A 21403-nucleotide genomic window follows, 5' to 3' on the forward strand; every position below is an offset into this window, starting at 1 on the left:
GATAGCTCTACTTCTTGATAGGTGGAGGGCAGTGATTTTATATATCATTCTATTACTGTCCCAAGTGCGAAAAGTTAAAAAAGGATCAATCAAATCACTATCTCTTTAGTAGCATCTGCAAGGGTCTTCATTTACAAGATTTTTCCCGTTATACAAAGTCATTTGAGTTATCGTAAATAGTTAAAATTACATGATTTCAACATTATTATACACATCTCAGTGTAAACATATGGAAGCTTAAATGTATAAGTATACTATTGCTAAATGGACACCAAAGGGTTCTTTTACGACACAACGGACTGCTGGTATATCATAGCACGTTTTGTCCGCAGTAATGCAGCAAACATAAAGGGATACTTGGATGAGTGAACAGTTGGCTGAGAATGTGACCGTTCATTTTTATTCCATTTCATCGATATTTTATTGTTTTTTTTTATAGCGTTTGAAGCGTTTTTACAGCCTAATTAGAGCACGCGTAATTACTGCGCACCATCGACATTTAACCACCCCTTCATCAATTTTCTTGTATGGTTAGAGCAGTTTTTATCGTCCGTGTTCAATGTCTTCCTTCGGCTTATCTTGTATACATACGCTACGATGTGTGTTTAGAAATGTATGTTTGTAAGCACATTTGCTAAGAAAAAAAATAAAAATTATATTAAAAGCGGACAAAAACCATAATCATATTTTTTTACAGCGAAAAAAAAAGAATACAGTAATGAAGCAAGTAAAGGGAAAACATTTAAAGAAAGTACAAAATGATAGTGAAATAAAAAGTGATAAAAACCACGAGAGAGAAATCCATCGAAATGATAAACTTACGTGGTACCAAAGCAAAAAAAAGAAACGGGCAACTTTAAACTGCTTCGAAACATGTTATAGTAACATAAAATGCGATGAACAAAATAACAAAAAAGTAACAACAGTCCCCTAGCATTTTGTCGTAGTAATCATGCGAGAAGGAGTAGCAAAAGAGAGATTTAATATCTAAAAACGAAATTGAGAGAGAGAAAGCAAGCAAGAGAAGATGAAAACCTTACGGGAGATTGGGAACGAATGGGATGTAGCGCGCGAATGTTCAAATAAAATGGAGAATAATACGAAAAAAAAACACTTACACATCCAAGCAGGCGTGCACAGGAAGCCCGCCGTTCCAGGGGCACCGTTCAGAATGAGGACGACGTAGTTAATGCATGAGTATTAGGGCTCGTTATTATTTTCTAACACCGCGAGCGCCTATGTCGCAACCAGAATCAGAGCTCTTGCGCCAACTGTTCCCCCTATTACCACCATCCTCTTTTCCTCATACCCATCGACCATACTGCTGCTAACACCCCCAGCTAGTCGGATGTAGTTACCACCCATCACCATCTTCATCGTGCCACACTACCGTCCACACATCGCTGTTGAATGCCCTTGCCCGACCCAACCCATTCCATTTACCTTCTGCAGCATCCAAGGCTGGGCGCCCCCATTTGGCGAAAGGAGGTGACTACAGAAATTGTTATTTTCTCAGCGATTTTTTATGTTCCACTTTTATATATGTTCGATACATAAAAAGGAAGCTTTTTTACAGTTTCTCCCCCTCTCTTCACTCTACCCCCTTCATTACCTTCTCTTTTCCCGGCTCCTTACCCTTGGGGTACTTCTGCTTGTAATGCTTTTTGTGTTGCATTACCCGGTGTCCTTACGCCCTTTCCTCCTAACAACATCATCCTTCTCTTTTTTTCTCTTTCGTGCTTATTTGTTTGCTTTTCTCTCACTCATTCGGTTTCTCACGCTCTTTCACACTATTTCTTTTAGCGCTAGCGCAATTTGTTTCTTCTCCATTCGATGAACTAGAAACGAATTGCGAATGAAGGATACGATGAGTTTAGGGAAGCGATAAAAACAGTGACCTGATATTGGTAGTAACAGTAAAACGAACCACGAACTTGATAGTATGATGGAAGTATTAGAAGTAGTAGTAGTAGTAATAGTAGTGTAGTAGCATTAATGCCTGTTATAGAAATATTCCTTGCTGTGGAAAATCCATATTACTGCTGTCGTTAGAGGAAGTCAACTTTGGACCGTTTTATTGTGATCTAATTTAACATTACCATTGGCATTTACGCGTATGCTTATGTACGTTTTTAATATAAACCGCATTAATAAAAAACCTTTTCTAATCGTTACTTAAAATCGTACTGAACAGGATTCTGATCACTTATTGTAATGTTTTTCATTTTTGTTCTTTTAATTACAAATAATTTTACGATGGAAGGCGCGGCCCGGTGGTGTATTTGTAACGGCGTCGGACTTCACACGACAAGACCAAGGTGAAATCCCATCCGGACCAAACCCTATAGCAAGGCAAACATAATTCGATACGGAATGGCCGTTCTAACGGAATGAAAGAGAGAAAAAACTTAACGGCAGTGGTTGATGACGGGGCCGATTTTCACACGACAGGAGCGATCCAAAATCCTATCCGAAGGATTGGTCCGGATACGGAACTGACTGACTGACTACCTACCCCTTCACGAGTGAATACAGTCACAGAAAGGTTGAGGTTGTTGTAAGTATGAGGTTTTAAAGAATAAAGAATAATAAATTTACAAATTGTAAAATTATCCGCAGGGAATAAAGGATAAGGCACATGTTTGATGACGAGCCTTCCAATTACTTCTTCTGCTTCTTTCTACCTTCTCTCGATACAAGGGATGCGCGAAAGAAGCTTAACGAATAACGATTTGAAGTATAAATGGACCCGACACAAGCCGGTAGGACAGAACGATGCGCGGATTGTGGTGTCATTCAGGTACTGGGCAGTCAAGTTTGTAGCGTGAAAAATAACAAACCAGTGTGCTCGTGTGCTTGCGCGCGCATGGATGTGTGTGCGTACGAGGTTTTACCTATATTTTAATATTTTTCCGGTGAATTTTTTTTAACGTGTAAATATCTCGCGTATTAAGGGGTTGGTTCGTACAACTCCCCAAATGGAGGATGGGGCAGTGGGGTAAGCTTGTGTATTGTTTCCTTTTCTTGTTGTTCTTTCTGTTGGTTAAACATTAGCGCTGGCGCGCTGATGCTGCATTACGTTATGGCTTCTAAGCCATACTAGCGTGGCTGCAATATAGCAGTTTTACATTTCTTTGCCCCCAAGCCCACCCTCCCTTCCAATGAGAGCCACCCTAGGGTGTGATGATATGACGAAGGAAACGACCCTCTGATGCTGCTACTGTAGAATGAAAAAAAAAAAACAACATACACAGTCGTATAGTGGGGTGGTGTGTGATGGAGAGTATATACTCAGGACCATTTTGTAATTTTATTTTTATTATTTTGCCCGGATCACTGTTTTTTCTGTATGGTATGGTTTGCATCTCTTGCTCTATGCGACGCGCAACCACAAAATGCGCTAGCGGAAAAGTAAGTGTTTCGTTTGTTCCACCTTTTTTTCGACTGCTTCCTTCTCGAAGGGGAGCCTACACCGGCGAGTGTGTTTGCATGTGTGAGAAAAGGAGAGGGACCAAACATTTTCTTTTACCTCCCGCTCGTGTGACTGTTTTTTTATGTAACTCCCACCGTTATGTTTGATATGGCAATAAAATGCTGTAATATCTCGCGAAAAAGGGGCACCCTTTTTGATACTAAAAACACCCGCCGTCACAGGGATGGATGAATGGATGATTGGATGGGAAAGCATTCCTCGGCATCCATGCAGTGTAGTCACAAAGGAAGATCAGAGAAAAGAAGCCACATGGGCTAATATACCACCTTCCCTGCAACATGTTCTGCAGAGTTGTTCAAAAATGTTAAGTAACTATACTAAACATGCGCGCACGATCACGCACACATACACTCATATAAGCATGGTTTGAAGGATGTGTTTTTTCGAGAGAAAAATTATTTTATACCAATCATTTTACCCAAAGCCCCGTTTTTATCATTACGGTTTACCTTTTTTTAAATTTAACGGTCAGATTCAGTGATGTATGCGATAACCACTTCTAATGAGTTTGGAGCACGCCACGCATACAGCCATCCATCTATCTAAACTCATTACATACATTGTAAATTAGACGATCGGGCACGGTACGCCGGTATGGTGGAAAAAAAGTGCAATGCTTTATATACGAAAAGTCTATTTATGCGAGCGAAATGATATTCATATGTAGAACAAGACGAAGACAAAAACATTTCATTACGCGAATTCGTTCTCCAACAATCAAACAACATTATTGATGATTTGGTTGTGTTACACGTAGACGTTTGTAATGCGAATAATAAAGGTATCAGATACAGGAGTTATTATTTTTTACCTACAACTGTCCGAACTTTTCTAACTTGTACGCCCATTGACAAATAAATAAACCAACATAACCGAGCATGACTAGAATAAATTAGATTAAATATTCGATGTACTTTCGGTTGGTTTAGGAACCTAGAAGATGTTTAGGTACTTTTCATTCTGGAACCAGAAACTGTTTTATTGCAATTTTAACGAAAACTTTGACGTAAACAGGCGATAATTTCCTCCATCTCGCAAACTTTTTATAAAACAAGTTGTAGAGATAGCATGCTAAATTGAATTTTGACTAACAAATACTGTGGCTTGTAAAATTGGTATACACATCTGAAATATTGATGGTAATGAAAATCGGATACCAAAACACTGTTTATCAGCAAGAACGAATAAGGAAACACGCTCGCTTTTTGTCCTGTGGGATAGACGTTCACAGCAACAGAAATTTTTCAATCAACAATGCTAAAAAAATGTAAAGAGGCTTTTTAAAGCAAAAAATGAATCTAAAGTAAAAATAAAAAAGCATAAACAATTATCATGTATAAAAAGTAATCGTGCATGTAAAAATGTTAGAGCAACTCAAGACCTCTAAGCTTTTTCACGAGTTAACAGGCATCGAGCATTAGGGTTTGCAAGTATAACAAATAAAAACAATCTTCTTCTTCTTCATCGGTACAACAACCAAAAGAGGTCTAGGCCTGCCGTTTCTAGCTTTCTATGACTTTATTTGCTGGACTGACTACCCGACAGTCAGACCTACGTACGGAAGATTGGTCCGTATTGGATTTTGAAGAAAAAAAAACAAACAAACATAAAAAAAATCGTTATTCGCACGAAAAGAATTAGGATTAGTCTTATCCACTTTATAATTCAATTTTTTTACCGAACTCCTTGCTTCGAGTCAAACCTTGCAATTAAAGCTTCGCTGAACAGCAATGCACGCGGAGCCCATAAATTCGCAAATCTTATCAAAGAGCAAAAAAAACATACTCGTCGTTGTATTCGTAAGGGGTGCAGTGAACCGGGACGAGAAGAAAGCCCGATTAAGGAATTGATAAGAAAAAATCACTCTACTAGCTAACATTGGTAACCCATATAGGTCATGCTTCTATTGCTAACTACAATTTTTGCATGCGTGTTTTGCCTTCTGTATGAACTATAGACTTCAACCATACAGGTTAGTAAATCACACTCACAACGCAGACGCTTCTTCGAGTGCTTAGAGCAACAAAAATATTGAGATTGTTGATTGTGAGGGCATGGAACATCTAGTGCTCACAAGGTCACCTATGTACGTTACGTTAGGACAAGAAGCATTTTAACAACCCTGCAAAGAAAACTCCATTGAAATGAGATTAGAAATAGAACGGCGAGCTTGTGCAAAAATGTGGTGCAGAATGAAACGCACGTCCATCGCGAATCGCGTGTATAATCGTCATTGGTTCTATGGGTAAGTATACTCACTAAGTATACTCGATTGCACAATATCTCATAACACCAACACAAACAGGGCTAATAGGCGGTACAAGGGTGCAAGAAGATAAAATATATACCCCGAATTTTCAAAAATGCGGCAATACAAGAAAAGACGAGGTCTCATGTGTGGCATTTGCAAATAATGTTTAATCCCGTTTGCACTTGGTGAGTTGCTGACTGCGTAGACGGGTGTATGATGGTGATTTTATTTTTATAACACCACCGCAGGTATTAACTTAAGGCATTTTTCGCATATTATTATGTAGTGAATACAAAATAAATGTTTATGCTTCAACAAATTACAACAGAAGGAAGAGCAACTATAATAAATTGATTCTACTGTACCATGTCAATCAAGTAAAGATAATTCGCAGTGTGGTTACAGGTGAGGTATGAAAATATTCAGCAAAAACAGGCAGAATGTCGAAGTTTGAAGGTGACCGTGATACGAACCGTGATACTACAAACAATATCTCTCATACCTTATAATATCAAGGTCATCTACAAAATTAGCAGACGTACAGAAGATGTTATACTTACTAATGTGACGATAAGTTGTTATAACATCAAGTTCTAAGATATCATCAAAACGCTGCAAACGAAAAAGAGAAAAAAGAACAAACAAAGATTGAAATTAGATACATGTTAAACTACACAGCACCATCAATCCCCTTCACTTCACCCATCTCAAACCATAAAACACATACGAAAGAAATATTGCAAATTGTATTCATTTTCTGTTCGTGAATCCTTCCATCCTGTGTGTGTGTGTGTTGAGTAGAAGAAGCACACAGTTGCGACACAATGTAAAGCTAGTGCACGATCCCGGAGAAGAAGAAAAATTGCCAATAACAGCAGAAAACTTCCAACCAACTCCCCTCCCCACCCCAAACAAGGAGGAAGAAGAAATCTTCAAAAAGATGCTATAAATTTTTTACCGATCGATACTATCCGTCGTCATGGTTGTCTTGGTTTCGGAAAGCACACAGGCCCAAGTCGTTTCCCAAAATACGTCGTCGTTGAGCGTCGTGTGTATTGGGGTTATAAATTTTAATTATTTACAATGCATTCGGTTGGCAGGCGCAGCAAGCACCCGCAGCCTACTTCGCTTTTGAGAAATGGCGTACAAAATCTGCACACACAAGGGTGGGTTTGGAAGCGGTATGATGTTGAGGAAGATGGTGGAGAGGAGGAGAGGCGGGGAGGGGGGAGGGGGTAACAAGAGCTTCTCCATATAACGGTTCGGAAAAGATAAAAACGGCTGGAAGATTGGGACGGGGTTGGAGCTACATTGTATGTGTGCATCTGGCGTGTAAGCGAGAGGGTGATGTGAGGAACGTGAATTTTTATCCCAGTCTATCTAGCCATGTAATATTATGCCAAATATGAATATATTAAGTTTTGCAACCCAAACCAAACTTAAAATAAAAGTGAAAAGTTAAGAAAACGAAACATAAAGAAATCGAACATTTCTCGAAACTACATCGACCAACCTCCTTCCTTTCACCCTGCGCTTTATGCGGAAAACCATTTTCATGGGTACTTCGGGTGGAAAACAAAAAAAAGGATTCTTTACCAGCACACTTCAAGATTTTTGGGTGTGAGGTAAGGAACCAGTAGCAGAAAGGGGAAAGGAACGTAGTTTAGTTAAGGCTGCAAAAGATGAGGAAAGAGCAACAAGGCGACAGCAGAAGTAACCCAGTCAGTCAGGTTTGAGGAGATGGAGGCGCGATTTATTTCTTCGCGTACTTTCTGGGCTTCGTTCCTTTACGCGAGAGAGAGCATCTTTTTTTTGTTTTCCTTATTATTTTTCTGTATTATTTTTCCCTTCACACAGGATGCTGGCATTTTACAGTTTTTCTCAGTATTTCTCTTTTTTTCTGGAAATCAGTCGCTCGCACTACATATATATACACCTCTTGATCTCTATCTCTCTCTCGCTCTCTCTCTCTCTCTCTCTCTCTCTCTCTCTCTCTCTCTCTCTCTCTCTTTACCTCTCTTTATCTCTTCGTCGCTTCCTTTCGTCAATTACTGCCACAACTAAGTAACCGACTTAGCAATGCCTTCTATAACACCCTGGAGACGTGGGGAAGAATACATCCGGGAAGGAAGGGGAGAGGCGGAATGTGTGTGTGATTCGCCAAACCTACCACTACTAAGCTATGTTCTTCGGCGGAAAATGAAAAAGATTAAAAATTTACCCCCATAAAATAAAATTTGTGCACGCACATACACACGCTGGTGGTACTGTAAGAGTAAAGCGGGGGAAGGAAGCAGAGGAAGACTGGCAGGATATTAGGAAGAGATGCTACACAAGTAGGCTGTGCGGGATGTGGCTCAATAACACATACATACATTGCAGTTTTAGCTAAACCATTATATTTTTTTGCTGAGTTGGGGATGGGATTGGTTTTAAGCGCGAACAAAAAGAAAAACAGGCTACCATTGTACATGACACACACATACACTATAGCATTACTACACACAACTATAATGTGGTGCTGGTGTGTAGCAAATGTCGGTATTAGCGGATTCTCGCTCTGTAAACGCGACCGAATGGTCTCTGCTGTAATGGTATTGAGAAGGTACTTGACGTGCGTTTTTTTATAACCATCCCTGTCCATCTTTTCTCTTATTCCTCACTGCCACCCAACCAACCAAACCAACCCATCGTTCAGTGTCTATCCCACTCTAATCAGCATCTATTTCGCGCTTTTATACCCTTATCGCTTTCAACTTTGTTTCAGTTTTTAAATATCGCCATTCGTTTTTTTGTCATTTTTGGTTCGTTGCAGTTCCAGGAGCGTAGAAATCACACTACTTCACTGTGTGTGGAGGGTTGGTGTGGCTATAGATTAGCAAACAGCACCACTGCGAACATATAAGATAAGGAAGGTCACCAGGGGTGGGATAACAGAATAAAGACGAACCGAAACCTTTAGCGTTTTAGTTTTATTTCATACAGGTATCAGGCAAGGTATCAGATTATTCATTTCTATCAACTAGTGTTTTATCGATTGTGTTGGTCCATTAAAACGAAATAGCAAATTGCGATGAATTAGTGATTGCTTAGGATTTTTAATATTTTTTCTTCTTTTAGCTTGTTTTACCTTCGTTAGTTATCATCCTGATTTAATAAGCTAGTTTTCCAATGACGGTAGCAACGGTATCAAAATAAGCATTTTTTCCTTTCCCATCCCAGCAGTCAGTAAAGTAAGTAAGTATTCTTAGTGAAAGCTAATCTTTCGGAATTATCGGGTAGCTAATTTCGGAGTTAAAGTAAGTAAGTATTCTTAGTGAAAGCTAATCTTTCGGAATTATTTGTAAACGACAAAGATTTAGATTGCAACAGAAAACCTCTCTTTTCGGTTTTTTGAGCGGTTTTGCTGCAATAAGCCCCCGCTAGCTCTATTGCTATTGATGCATGGAATTTCAAGCAATCAACTTTGCAGCTGCTAATGATAAGGGAAATGACAGTAAGGAAATATCTTTTGAATATTGCAAATCCTTTAGCCTATATGCTGCTGACAAATCGGCAAATAATCAGCAATGTCGATATCATATAAAATTATTCATAAGCATAGTGAGCACATAATAGACTTTGCAGACATAATTCTCTTTTTCACAATTTTTGTAACAAAAGAGATTCATATATGTTATATTTTATTCCTAGCGAACTGCCAGGTCGTATTGCTTAAATCTATTGCAATCTTGACCTAAGGTACAACTCATATTAATTTCGAGACATATTCTTCTCCGAGTACAGAAAGAGTACTTTATCCCGTGAGTAGTCAACCAAATAATGTATGTTATATCACAATATTTTACTGAACAATGCTAAATGATGGATTATTCGACAATTGAAGAGAGATCAGAGTGTAAATGTTGTATTAATTACATGAACAATTTTGCTATAAGTCAATTATTTAATTCGCTTCAAAGGAAACAATTGTGTACCGTCCCAAACGTTGTTTGTTTTCGTAGACTTACTAACTTACTAACGTTACTAACTTTTTAAAATTTGGTAAATTAATAGTACTATTAGAAATAATAATATAAATGGCAATAACAATAAAATAACAAAGTATCAAAACAAAATAAAGTATTGACCGTATCAAAGTAAACAAGTAGAAAAAAGCAAGAATAAAAAAATCGATTTTATATTGTCAAATTTGTCGCAGGATACAAATACCCCCAATGGCCTCACTATGAAATTATGCATCACCTGTCTACAGCAGCCCTGCTTTATTCTTCATCATTTTCCTTACGCATACACTCACGCTCGCGCTACAATATTCCATTTTATTTTTCACTCAATCTCTCTCTCTCTCTCTTTCAGCTCTTCCTCATTCTATACGTCTATCGCTGTTTTTTTTTCATTCCCTTCCTTCCACTAATGCACACACTCCGTAGTTTACATCCAAAAATGTATAAAATTTCCGCGAGGGATAATACACCACAAAAATGCATGCCGTGTGGGGCACAACGTTACCCTAAAATAGAAAAAGAGAGATACAGAGAGAGAAAAATATAGAGAAAGAGACAGAGCGAGAATAAGATAAACCATAAAAATAGTAATAAAAGGAGCTACTGCAGTATCGGACGAAATAAAGTATAAAGGATCTCGAACGGCCTATTGCGTCGTGAATTTTAAGTGTAATTGTAAAACGATGGCTTTTACAACCTCTCAGGCCGACTCGTTCTTTCTCTTATTTAAGACATTACCCAACCCCTCTTTCCATACGGAACACTTTTCCGAAAGTAATTCTTTCCGTTCTATTCTCCATACTAATGTCGCATCCCTTCACATTCCGCGACTCGTTCTGTTCTAAAACAGCGCAACCATCACCCTTATCTTCGCGCACTCATAGCCCATTTTCTCTCCTCAAGCGTATTATATCTCCACCATCACTTTGCTAGCGTTCAAAAACCTTCCTTCTATTCTCTGTTTCTACCACCTACTCTCACCCTTGATCACCTCCAATGAAATCCAACACACTATCATCATAAAGCATTTGAGCTCCGTTTCTGCAATATAATACAAAGTAATTTTGTAAAAAACATAGAGCTATGAAGAAAAATATCGCACCGTTCGCGGTATTATACTCTCCCGCGTCGTTTCGTTCATTCCTACCTCCACCACGAACCACGAATAATTCACCCCCGCGCCAGACGGGGTTCAAAAATACGAAATAAAAACTTCAATCTAACCCAACTTCGACGGCAAAACCCAACCACCCACTTTTACAACATTCTTTACAACCACATTGTAGCTATAGAAAGAGAAAGAGTGAAAGAAACAGAGTAAGATGACAGAACAAATAAAAAAACACTCAAAGTTTGCTCTAGACACACACATATACACACGCATACACCCAAGAGTGTGTATATAAAAACTCACGCAAACTAATCGCGTGTGCCACCAACACGCGGCACGCGGCATAGTCAATCGAAAGAACGAACGAAGACATCCATCGTACAAAATGCTGGGATGGGAGGATAGAGCGTGTACAGTGGAAAACAGCAACTAAAGCCCCTGTACTCAAAAATTGAGCAGCAGCCCCAACAACTCCCAGCATCAACCAACTTCCAAGGCAACTTCGAGGGCATGAGGAAAGGGACCTAACATTTTTAACAACATCGTAAAGGCTATTCGAATAGAAAGAAAAAAAAACATAAAGAAAAAAACTATAGAGCTGTACAAGTAATACAAAATCACCCATACTGTTGCAGGACAGTAATATTACAAAAAAACAAAAAGGAAAAAAAATAAAATAAAAAGCAATACGAACGCTAACTAGCGCAAAAATCTTATTCCGCGAGGCGATTTTCCAAAACATCCCCTCTTTTGCACTTTTCCTCCTTTTGTGCGCGAACACACATACAATCACATACTAACTCAGCATCTCGCGATCTAGTTCGAAGGATTCTGAAGAAGAAAACAGGTTCCTCTACGCCTCCGTCTTCCAATTCCCCTCTCACACATTGAAGGAGGAAGCTCGAGCATCAATCAACTGTGTGTGTTACTACTGTGCTTCGGATAGCAGCATGTGTCACGGGAGGAACCGGGTGGTTCGGTACATTTCCACCCCTGCTATGCCGCAAATCTCTACACAACGCGCACTAGGGAGAAAAAGAACGTTGGATAGTATAAGCGAGAGCACAATAGCAAAACAAATCATAAACAGAGAGAAAGCCGGGATCACGCATACCGGGAAGAGAGAAAACTCGAACTACCACCAACTAAGGAAGTGTTCGATGCGAAACAAAAAAACCAAAAACTAGAAAACAAAGTAATCCATGGTAGAATAAAAACTAAGCGTGAACTATTTAGCAAAATTTCCAACCCAAGCTAATAGGGTAAAGAAAGGGGGTGCACCAACTAGAGAGTCTCGACCTAGAAAGAGACACATAGCGAGAGAGTAAGAGAGAAAGAGAGAGAGAGAGAGAGAGAAAGAGAGAGAGAGAGAGAGAGAGAGAGAGAGAGATTATAAGCAGATAGTCTATGACAGGTGCGGGATATTGGATGGAGGTTTGAGTGAGGAGGTAACGAAGAGCTACGCGAAGGATGCAAAAAGGATCTATTTTATGTTTATTATGTATTTCAAATCACCCGCATGCCTTCCTTTCACATTCTTCTTCCTGTTCTTAGCATCATAAATAACATAAAAAGTAGGGGAGGAATATCAACAGCAACAGCATTGGGAAACTTGATTATAGAACATTTGCAAACGAGTAAAGGCTACTAGATATTTTGGAAACAGGTTATGAATTTAGATTTTTTTTTATTTCTTGTTACAAATAATTAAACTCAATTTAAATAGGAATACTAAATCTGTGCCTTGTCGATAGTTTTCGCCTCAATTACTTGTTCTGAAAATTTAATATATATTGGTTAAGGAAGTATTGCAAAAAAACATATTCTTACCACAAACACCGCGGTGTTAACATAGTTCTCTTATACCCTATATTCTCTTATCTCTTAACCCTAACTAAAAAGTTAAAAAAACACACCGAAGAAAATCCCGAAGCAATGACGGAGATTTTCGCGCGCTAGTTCAGAAAAACTAATCGCGCTTGTCAAAAGAAAAGTTCTACAGAAAGAGACAAAAAATATCTCAGTTAATCTCAGTCTCAGGACGCTCTCGTGGATGTGCAATCCATTTTAAAAAAGACACCACTTTCTGTCTTTCTCGTAGCCACCTACAGTACAGCTTGACCGTGAATCTCCTGAATCCTGCTCACCATCCACAACTCTCCTTGAAGAAGAAAATTCCGCTTTCAAGAAAGACACACGGAAAGAGCGCTAACGATAGCGTAGGTAACACGTAAAGGACGAATGTTTGCTCTCCTGACACGCTTTTACTTCTCACGATAGTTCACGTTTCGATCACAAACTCTGTACACAATTTAGATGGAAACAAACTACCGGCAGGGTCATTGATAGAAAGAGACCCTTAAGTCTCAAAACATATACAGCAATATTTTGGAATTATATTCTTTCTTGCCATGAAAAGAAAGCATCGGAGCATTTGGAGGCTAAGGAATGCACGATACTGAAACTGTGGCATATGCCTTGTATTTGAACGAAAGCTAAATGTGAAAACGAATGATGCTAAATGCGTATGAGTTTTGTAATGCCATTCCATCTTGATTATCTTGCTGAAGGCGATAAATAAATGGCACTAATTAAACTAAATCACTTATGAGTATTTTTTTCTTCAAAAATTGATAACAACTTATACTTCTTTTCAACATCTTAATAAAAATTCAGTTGCTAAATATTGTAATGATGTAATGTAATGTAAGATAGAAAAAAAAACATTACGAAAGGTCAGCTTTCTCCCACAAATTGTCATGGGATAAATAGAAGTTCTTGGAACCCTTAAAGCAACACCTTCCGTAGAAGTGTAAAAGATGGTGATGGAAGCAATTTGCAGGATGCTTGTAAATTTCGGTTAGAAGCAACACGTTGGTCGACCTTCACATTCACCCAATCGCCCAACCCCACTCACTCCACCATCCATCCGCTTGTTCCCAATTTCAAGTAAAAGGACATATCCGTCCGTCTACCGCTGGTCTGGGGTTAAGCCGCAGAGACAAGAACCTTCTCACACCATACAAAAACGCATATACACAAGAAGCTCTGTGGAGAAAATGGACACGATACGCATCGACCGTCCTCCCCCCCCCCCCCAAATGTGCCCACTACCTCAAAACTCTCACCAAACTCACCGACATCAACAAACCATTGGCCTTGGGTTCCATCCCCCCTACATCAGAACCACGTGGTTTTCATCCGCAAGCTGTGAAAGGCAGACCGCAATTTCCGGAAATCCTTACGACACCGACCTTGCCGCTAGAGGGTGAGATCTGAATGTGGAGAAAGGGAAGTAAACCTGGTCCTTTTTTCTGCGGTGCGAAAACATTGCCTATGGGTGTGTGTGACGTACAAAATCAAGGAATCTCCAGGAACTCGTTGTGAAAAGATATTGAAGCCACGCGTTGGCTAAACCATGGGTTTGCCTTGGTTTTGCAATATGAAGGGAATATAAGAGTGCGGTGGAGGAAGAAGGGGGAGAGGGGGGGGGGGGGAGTGGATGGCAAAGTAAAAATAAGGGAAAATAAGTTTGCTTTTTCGAAACACTGTTACGATTGCTTAACTGAGTATAGGAGAACATATCAGATTCATTATCAATAGTTCCTGTTTCTCTTTATTAAATATATTTGATGCTAAAATGGTTATGTGTGTCCAGAGGCCCTCGAACATTATTGAAACGGACCGAATTAACACAAAAACAAAAAACACTTCAACGAACCGTTAAACATGTTTCCACTCATTAGTTACGGCAAAAAAAAACTCAAACATGCTCCACGTCATCATCATTAAAAGCTGCATCCTGAAAATGACTCCACTTTACCATCAACAGCAGCAAAAAAGTACGTAAAGTTAACTAAGAAGAATCGAATGGACAAACGATCCGTTACGTGCATTTATAAACGTGCTCACATGTGTTTGTGTAAGCACCCTAGCAACCCCAACACTGCAGCATAACGGTAATATGGCGGCAAATAAATAGGTCAAGAAACCATCGTCTCGTCCAGACAGAAGGAAACCGTGTTGCTAGGGTGAGGAGGGACAGAAAAGACAAAACAAGGCTAACAAATACAACAAAAAACAGCAACCGAAAAGGCAGAATGGTGCGGATGGTAAAACCTTCCCCAAATAAATTCCACACACACAACGTACAGCATCCGAAGAAAGTCACACAAGGGGTAATGGACCTACCAAACCAAACGAAAAAGAGATATGGAAGGAAGCAGCAAATCTTCCATTTCCATCTGATCATTTACTGTTAAGGGAGAGAAGCGGAAGAAGAAGAGTGAAAGGTGACGATAGGAAAACGGTTGCCCTGACGGTGAGACGATGAGCAAAATCATCACCCGTTGTTTGGATTGATGCTTTGCCATGTTGTCATGCTGTCCGCTATCCGTTCAAAAGGATGCGCGTCGACGGAGCATCAGGTTTCCCAAAGTTTTTTTTTGGGTTGATATCCCTTAGTGTCCATCGCGCTCGCCTCCTAGCGTAACGTTTTCCGATATTTGCCAGCAAGATTGAAGTAAAAGAGTGGTAATGCTGACCTCTAGCTTAAAGTTGGTACATGCGACTGGCAAGGGACAATCTAAACACATGACCATTACACAACCGATGCTTCGATTAAACTTTCTTGTTTTCCCCTATTTTATCAGCTTACGACCTAGAGTGTTATGCATATCTACGGCTTAGACGATGGCATTGACCTTTACTATTTTCCATCACTTTTACCACAGTTACGAAAGACAGACGGAACTTATTAGACGATTGGAGCTACTTGAGATTTTTAGGGTAATGTAACTGTAATTGTAATAACTGTAACTTTTAATCGCATATTTTTTATCTACAAATTCAAAATTTTGAGAATGTGAGGAAACTTATATTTTTGTTAATTAAGGACTGTATTGACTTATTAATACCGTCAAATGAACAATTTTTCGTATGGTACAAATCAATAATATCAGATCGTAATAATAATCAGGTAATATTAGATGGTAGTTTATCGACTAAATAAATAAACTACCATTAGTTAAATGCTTTGGATTGAGAAATTTTTATTTTGTCATTCAGGAACGACCGTGTGTAGAAAGCCGTATAGCTAATTGAGAAAAAAAACTTATCTACATGACAATTAAGATATCGAGTTAAGTTTAAGTTAAGTTTAGTCACAATTAAATTACGTTTGAAAAAGAAATTGAACGATCAAAAAATTGGTATTACCATGTCAAATTCCAGTTATTTTCAATACATCAGTTTCAGTTAAGAATATTATAATTTGGAAATTGTTATACTTCTACATGCTTCTCTTCTCAATCGTACAACAATTGCAATTTATTTCTGCTCATTAGGCAAAAGTGAGTGCGCACAAAATGGAAAAATGACATGATTATTTTATTTTTTTAAATTCGATAAGACCTCACACCCATACACACACGCAACCCATCAAAATGCGCATATATAATTTCTTGCTGTACAAAGAAGGCTTTCTCAGTAAAGTATACATATGCACTTAGCTACTTATACCAGGCGTGTGTATGTACTAAAAACACATAATGAAATATGACGGTTTCATTTCGATTTTTACTTTTGCTTTGCACCACTCCCTCGCCTTCCCCATTTCCTCCACACAGCTACTTTGCCCAAGTCCTTTTCTTTCTCTATCTCTCTCTCTCTCTCTCTCGCGCGCTTTTTCTCTTTCTTTTTATCTCTCACTCACTCTATTTATGAAGCAATAAAATCAGGCATTTTGCAACGCTTACTTTACCCTTGCTTTTGTTGCTACTGCTTCAAGATTCATACTGCTGCTGCTGCTATCCTTCCTTCCTCAAACCAATCTCTTCAAACAACTTACAATCATCTTTTTTTCTTGTGATAGTCTTACACATCGTCTTAAATTCTTATTTTCTTCTAACCCGCTTACCACCCAGCCAAAAGATACACGCACTGACACACACACATACAACGCAGTTTGATTTTATTTTTTAACGATTTTGCCCCTTTTTCACACCGTTTCGTCCGCCATTTGTGCAGCTGGGAAACTTTTACGATCCAAGTAAGCGTTCTTCCGCTGCGAATCCTAAAGCGTTGGTGTAGCAAAGCAACAGAAACAAAAATTACTCTCAAACTCCCATCCATCCATCCATCTCATTCCGCAGCAACGCAACGCGAAATAATAACAATAATAATATTAATAAAAAAGCAACTTTAACTTCGCGCACGCACACGTAGACAGGAACAGAAATGGAGAATAAAGGGAGGAAAAAGGGGATGGTAGTGGAACAAGACATAAAAAGTTACCCGATTTTTCCGACTACCCATCACCAACCACCACCACTACTAATACTGCTGGCTCTCATAGCTCACGCGGCTTCCGAGCATAATGGTGGAAGCTGACAACGAAGATATGGCCGATATGGAAGGATTTTTACTGAACGCTTTTTACGTCTTTTTTGTCTATCATTTTGCCCCTTCTCACTCTTTCCCTTCTCTGTTTTTTTCGCTTCTGTACTCGTCTTGTTTGATATCTATTCTCTAAAACTTCACTTTCATCTCCTCTCCTCTACTTTTGCCCACCCAAACCACACATTTGCCCTACCGACCCTGCCCTGCCTGTCCCACGAGAATGGGCTCTATTCGTTATCCTTCTAATAAAACCTTATGTATAGTTCGCGTTTCGCGAAAACAAACCATTCCAAAAACGGCTCCTCGCCAATCACCCTTCAACTTAGGTTGGTACCACCTACCAACCTCTATTTACCTTCCCTGTGCAGCATTCGATGCCGTTTCGTGCTTTCTTTATACCTACCTTCCCCCATTTAAAGCGCCACATTTATGTTCCACATCCACCATTGTTCATCCTTTATGTTTTCACACGCAGCAAAGAGAAAGCAAAAAAGGAACCAAGCGGATCATACAACTTTCTATTTTAACGTCTTTCGTCTCACAGAAATCTTTGCTGGCTTGTGGTGGAAGTGGGAGATAATGGTGGCAAGGAAATCTACAAAACAACAAAATAGGAGTCAACGACTGAGAGGAAAAGAGACAGCATGTATATTGGGGAGTTGGAATAGAGTTCGGTTTCGTAAAGTTGCTCGCAGTTTGTTTTTATTTCACTTTTTTCCACAAAACCCACTACTTAAAATTAAAGGAAGTTACCACCAACCAACATCTTTACTAAAACTTTTTTTTATTTTCAATATTCCGCCTGGAGAAAAACGTATAGGCAAAGTTGCGAGTGATACAGTATGTCCGGTTTCTCGGGGTACCCTTGTACATTATTAATGAGCAGATAAAGAGAAATGGAATGAAGGATATTAAGAAAAACTTAAGAAAAAATCGCGTTACAATAAACTTAAATTTGTACGTTACAAAATGATAGCAAAAAATGGGGAGTAATGTTCTAGCACTGAACATATAACAGAGATGTTCAAGCGATGGGACATATCCGCAACAATAGTTATGGTGTATGCTTTATCTATTCTATTGTGTATTGTTCTCTTTTCTTTTGTTTTTCTGCTTTTAGTATCCTTTGCTTTGTCGTACGTGTGCGTTACTTTATATTTAACATTAGTTATATTTAATTTATATCTGCAATTCAAGCTTCTGTTGTGGTCAACTTAGATTATTTTATTGGCAACCTACCAAAGAACCAATGCTATAGCTCTCGGTTGCTCCCCACCCTGCCACTTACATATTATTCCACAATATTAGGTTATAATATCGTCATAAAAAACGCCTACTGGAGCTTCAGCCAGTAACCCTCAATCGTGAGCTAACTGTATTGGTAACGCGGAAAACCATTCCCCAAACAAGTCGCGAAACTCATCAAAAAATCTCATTTTAACGTCAAATCAAGAACGGGAAAAAATAAAACACGTACACACATACACAAGAAATCTCCCTGCTTACTAGAATTTGAAACTAGAAAATGTCTAAAGGAAAATCCCAACCGTACAAAACATAGTGAACAGGCAGGATAAAGAGAAAGAGAAAGAGAGAAACAAAGAAACAGAAAGCGAGAGGGAGATAAAGAGAAAGAGAAATAGAGACAGAGTGAGTGAGTGAGTGAGTGAGAGAGAGAGAGAGAGAGAGAGAGAGAGAGAGAGAGAGAGAGAGAGATTCAGAAGATATACCAGTGCGAGAGGCACATTTTACAGCATCCTTTGGCGCTTGAACGTGCATCCTTGTAAAGCAAACTCCTGCAAGTATAACAAGGAACGTGTGAAAGAGTGAGAGGTGAGAGGTGAAGCTAGCGAAGCAGAATGTTGCTAACTAACTTCCAGCACTTTCAGCACTTCCAGCACAACCCCGGACAACTACAACCATAAATGCTTACACCCTTAAAGTGTGCCTCTAATGCGCTCTTCTAATGCTCCCGAACCTTCGAACTAATGTGAGTGTGAGTGGAATACAGAATGTAATGTTAGAGGAATGATGCTAAAAAGATGGAAGATGATCATGAAGAAGAGTAAGGGGTAGGAAGGATAACCCCCTCCCTCAGGTTAGTAGTGAACTGTGCTGCTTTGATGGAAAATTCGCGACCAGAAAACGCAGCAAAGGAGCAAGGAGTCGTTCGTTCTTGGCCATCCTCCGCTGTATATATATTTATGTTTTTTCCCTTTTTTATTTTATAACTGCGGTCCCCCTACCCCCCACCTTCATGTTTCTTCACATCGTAAAATAGGAGATGTTGTCCTCTAAAATAAAGAGCGAGATAGAAAATGAGCCCCCTCTAGTGTTTACGAATGTGTAAGTAGACATTACAATCAGGGAAGTACCGGGGAGTGGGAGGACGATTTTTAGAGGTGGAGCGATGGTGTGCAAGGTGCGCCTCGCCTGGTTTTTTAATAGTGAGTGTGGAATAGAACAGGGTGGCTACGAGGGTTGGAAAAAAACGCGGGCTTTTTAAAATACATAGTAAAAAAATGGGACTAACGATAGCAGACCGAGCGGTTAGAGCAGTGCGCTATTGGTGGAAAAGGAGGCATTGAAGGTTAGAGCGATGGTGGTAATGGAGACGGTATATACCTCCCATCCCTCTTTCACTCTTGGCCGCGAAGTAGCAAGTGCGCGGCATGAGCTCCACGAGAAGGAGCACGTTTTATTACATTACTTGGGGTAATGTTTGAGTGCTCTCCGGCTCATGTCAATAGACCTGTTATGGCAGTTTTCTTTGCGTTATGTAGGATTTTTTTTATACATATTTGTTATCCTGCGCGATTTCTTTTTTTTTTCCTTATTCTGAACTTGCGTCTCATCTCCTTTCGCATAACTATTCCTCGCCCCAACTCCCCTTACGCTTCTTCTTCGGCATCAGTTTTAAAAAACGACCGATTTTGCGTTTTTAGAGGGGTTTTCCAGGCGATTCGCTGTTGTTTTTTGGATCATTATTTCGGTTTACGATTTTGGGTACAACACGAATGGGATAGAGCGATAGCGTGAGAGAGTCAAATAAAGAAGGCAGAGGAGGAGGTGGGGGACATAACATAAGAGGCGACGCGCTCTGTCGTCGTTTTTTATTCGGTACTTAGAAGCGCACTCGGGCCGGTCCTTTTTTACATAAGCATTAGGAGGGTGCCCCTGGTGGAGGGTTTGCTGTCGTGCGCGTTCGCGAATGTTTAAAAATAAGGGTAGTTTGTAATGTAGTTTAGAATTATAGAGAGGAAAACGGTAATAACAGGCGAGAAAATGAACCGAGGGTAGAAGTAGAGAAAAAAAACCGAGCGCACAGAGCGGATGCTGGGAGAGAATAACGGGGCTAGGGGTAAATAAATGGGGTTGGAAGTGAAGGGCGCGAGGGGTTGCGTAACATAGCCCCAGCCACATAGCCGATCACACGCACTGTATTAGTGAGATGTAGAGACCGACAACAGAAAAAAGCAGCAGGTGAAATACAAAAAATCGGAAATAGGATAACACAAATCCGACTATTCTAGCATTCGCGAACCGAATGAAGTATTCGTGCAGTAGACGGAGTGGTCATGGTGGTGGGTTGGAATATCTGCAGTGGTCTTGAAAGTCAGGCTCGAAAACAAATGTACCAAAAGAACACTTAATTCCTTGTGCGATTGTGTGCATGTAAGGCAAATCGCATAGTGAGGCATTTGAACCATATTTTCAAGATGTTTCAAGTAAACAAGAGCCCGTCCCGTTTGGTTTAATGGTTGCCTGCAAAATGTCCATATCATAAAAGGTATTGAAACCGTAATATGTTAAATTATTACATCGGCAGTAAAATGATGTCTTCGGGCGATTTCGAAACGATTGAAACAAAGGAATTGTAAAACAAGAACGAATGCGTTACGGTGCTAATAGATGACGCGAAATTTCGCATAATGAGAAAAATGAGAAATGTTATTTTAGTACAATCCAGCTTTTTAGTACGGGAAATTTCGCAAATCTGAGAAATGAGCGTTTGTCGAAATTTGACAAACAAGGAGTTTCTCGCTTTTGAGAAACGCGGTTATGTAAACAATCATTCGTCAACACGCGGTGCATGCGGTAAAGTGCTCAAAACTGTATTCAAAAAAAGTGTTTTGAAAAGT

General features: G+C 39.5%; 1 protein-coding gene across 5 annotated transcripts in view; it reads right to left on the reverse strand.

The window, feature by feature from the left end:
• LOC128297942 (broad-complex core protein) overlaps window positions 1-21403 on the reverse strand; it is a 138355-nt gene that overhangs the window by 51074 nt on the left and 65878 nt on the right. For all 5 annotated transcript variants that reach the window (XM_053033662.1, XM_053033661.1, XM_053033660.1 and 2 more), the window contains one exon: window positions 6305-6356. The gene's annotated coding sequence lies outside the window, so the exon portion shown is untranslated. The remainder of the gene's footprint in view (window positions 1-6304; window positions 6357-21403) is intronic.

Source organism: Anopheles moucheti, chromosome 2, assembly GCF_943734755.1.
Source record: "Anopheles moucheti chromosome 2, idAnoMoucSN_F20_07, whole genome shotgun sequence".
NCBI lineage: Eukaryota > Metazoa > Arthropoda > Insecta > Diptera > Culicidae > Anopheles > Anopheles moucheti.